Here is a 3413-nt window from a genome sequence, read left to right as displayed (position 1 = left end):
TAGGCATTGATCTCGAGTGATTACGGTTAGGATAGCCGATTGGTCAGAAGATAGGACCTGAACAAATCGGGTTACGTTACATTTTGTAAGCATGGACGCCTGGTCAATTGTAGTGTGTGAATGCCATTGAAAGGTGGGCATTGCCTCAAAGTTGCGTGGGTTCCATAATAACGCGGAAACGACAGCCGTGATGACGTAATTTTATGGTGCGGGCACCTCACGCCGGGAACACCGGCTACCATAAATCAAGCTTAACCCTTGCTCTATGTCATGTTTTCGGGAGTAGCGTTTTAGAACCCCAAACGAAGAAAAAGAGGCAAGGAAGTAGTGGGGAGAGTTTCAAAGATTGAATGAGTAAAAAATAAACTTACTGTCCAAGTAAGCAGGTATTAATCCAAAGAAACAGGAACACTAGGAAACAGAGCGCTAGGCACAGGCAGAACTACTTGACACCAGACAAAGGGAGCACGCAGACTAAATACACAAGACAACGAGGGTTGGAACGAGAGGGTGACATTTTTTTTTTTATTCTTTATTGTTCAAAAAAATCATATACAAAGGTACACACCGATACATAGAATAGACATTACAAAACAGGAACAAAAGAAAAGACAATCAAAAAAAAAAAACATTTACATTTCATAATGCCAGAGCACGTTTTATATCAGTTTGCTATTATATTCATTTAATAACTTAAAGGTCTTAATGGCTTTTTGTTTGTAACATGAACTAAAATGGTGCTATATTGCGGAAATTCATTAATACAGTGCAGGAACGTTGGCTTTGTTTCCTGATTTTTTTTTTTCTCATGGATATAGAATTTTCCCAAAATAATAATTAGTTGTATAATATTCATCATGCTATTTTCAATCTTATCTTGACAAAAATATAGCATCACGTCAAACATTTTTTTTAAAAATGTGTCTACCTCCATCCAGAACATTCTATATATACAGTGGGGAAAATGGGAAATACTCTTCTCTTCTATTCTAGTCCACAGAAATCACACATATAATCAATATCTAGTTTGCAGCTTTGTAACACAAGTTTCCCTAGGTAAATTATATGTAATATCTTGAAAGACACTTCCTTAAGCATCTCCCACCGGATCACCTACAAAATCCTGGTCCTCACCTACAAAACCCTCCACCATCTGGCCCCCTCATACCTCACTGACCCCCTCTCCCCCTACCAACCCTCACGGTCCCTCAGATCCACCTCAGCCGGTCTCCTCTCCATCCACAAGTCCAACCTCCACAGTTTTGGGGACAGAGCCTTCTCCAGGGCAGCTGCCAGGCTGTGGAACTCCCTCCCCCAAGAGATCCACACCTCAAGACCCATCTCTTCACCTCTGCCTATCCGTAGCCCCCCCCCCCCTCCATTTTCATCTGTGCCTGAATCTTGTTTTGCCCTGTAAAGTGACTTTGAGTCCTTGAAAAGCGCTATACAAATTCAATTTATTATTATTATTATTATTGTTATTATTATTATTATTATTATTATTATTATTATTATTATTATTATTATTATTATTAAGCTTGTTATTGATACAGTATGTATCGGACACAAGGCAGAAAGTCAAACAAGACATCAAACTAGACATGACACATGGGAAGTGACCCTCCAAAATAAAACAGGAAACTAAAAAAAAACCCAGCACCACTCCAGATATAAAACAGCTTCACAAACAGAACAGCTGAATGTACAAGGACGTAGTATGACACTTTATTAAATATTTGAGATGAGCAATAGTAATATACAGGACTTGGTGTTCTGATTCTGAAATACATACAGTATGGTGTTGGTAAGCTTATGTTAGTCAGTGTATTTGTGCATGTACTTTCAGCTTCTCTATTCAATTCAATTACATTTCAATTCAATTCAATTTTATTTATAGTATCAAATCATAACAAGAGTTATCTCAAGACACTTTGCAGATAAAGTAGGTCTAGACCACACTATATAATTTACAAAGACCCAACAATTCCCCCCAAGAGCAGTCATTTAGTGCAATCATTTGGTGCAACAGTGGTGAGAAACCTCAGACAGAACCAGGCTCTTTGTGTGCGGCATCTGTCGCTGCCAGTTGGGACACAGGCACATACAGATACACAGATATAGAGAAATAAGATTCATAATATTAGCAGTTGGAGTGATGAAGAGTGGCAATTATAGTAACAATAAAAATAGTGGAACTACAGTATAACTAGAAATAATAGTTGTTAACAGTTGATGCGGGGCATAGTAGGGCATAGCCGGGCGTAGCGGGGCATTGTGGGGCGTAGCAGGGCACAGCAGGGCGTCAAGCAGGACCACGGCGGCAGCTGCAACCATGATTTAGGTGCCAACCCATTCCAAGGAAAACTGTGAGGCGAGAAAACATAAGGACTCTGGGGAATAAGCTCCCCAGAGCTAAGTTAGTAACAAGCATTTCTGGAGCATGAGTGCACACAGATGGAAAGAGAGAGGAGAGAAGAGCTCAGTGTGTCAAAGGAAGTCCCCTCTGCAATCTAGACCTATAACAGCATGACTAAGAGCTGATCCAAGGCAAACCGGAGCCAGCTCCATAAGGGTTGGTAGATCAATCGGCTGACTACGAAGAGAAGCAGAGAAGAGAATGGGGTGCCGTTTCTGAAATACATTATATCAGATGTTTCATAGATATTTAAACCTTTAAATATTCCCATACAAATGTATTGGCTGTGTAACAGGATTAATTTAGCCTTGCATCTAAAATGTCTTCAGTGTTTTAAGGCGATAGCAGAGAGATATTTTTGGTGATACCAATTATCCCATGCTGGCTAATACTGAAAAGATGATGAAAACCGAATTTGTTAATGCTAACTGTGGTGCCACTGTGAAATGACAAGTCAGGTGTGGATGTATCACTTGGAGAAGACACAGGATCAATTAAAGGATCAGAAAGCCAGAGCTCACACTTTTTACATCTTTCTGATTAACAAAAGAAAAGAAACTCCCTCAGACTGCCACTACAGACTTCATCATTTGCAGGTGAGGCTGTGCTTGCAAGCCTGATCGATATTCTTGTGGTTCAGAGGCCAAATTTATGCAGATGAAAGACACTAATTATGCTCATGCCCATGTGAGGAAGAATGACTGGGTTGCTAATGGGAAAATCAAAACACATTAAGGACAGCCAAATGATTTTATTTTCCTTCATGGCTTTGCCTTCTCAAAAACAGATGGAGAATGAAGAGAGAGAGAGAGAGAGAGAGAGAGAGAGAGAGAGAGAGATTAGTTGCACGGAGGAAATGAGAGAGATACAATGCAACATTTTGAAAGATTTCATTTGGGCTAATTATGATTAATTCTGAATGTATCTGTCCAGGTCTCATTATTATTCAGCCAGGGTTTTGTTGCAGCTGTAAACAGACAGATTTCACTGGCCCCTG

Source organism: Sander lucioperca, chromosome 5, assembly GCF_008315115.2.
Source record: "Sander lucioperca isolate FBNREF2018 chromosome 5, SLUC_FBN_1.2, whole genome shotgun sequence".
NCBI classification, from domain to species: Eukaryota; Metazoa; Chordata; class Actinopteri; order Perciformes; family Percidae; genus Sander; species Sander lucioperca.
This window is presented reverse-complemented; position numbering follows the sequence as displayed.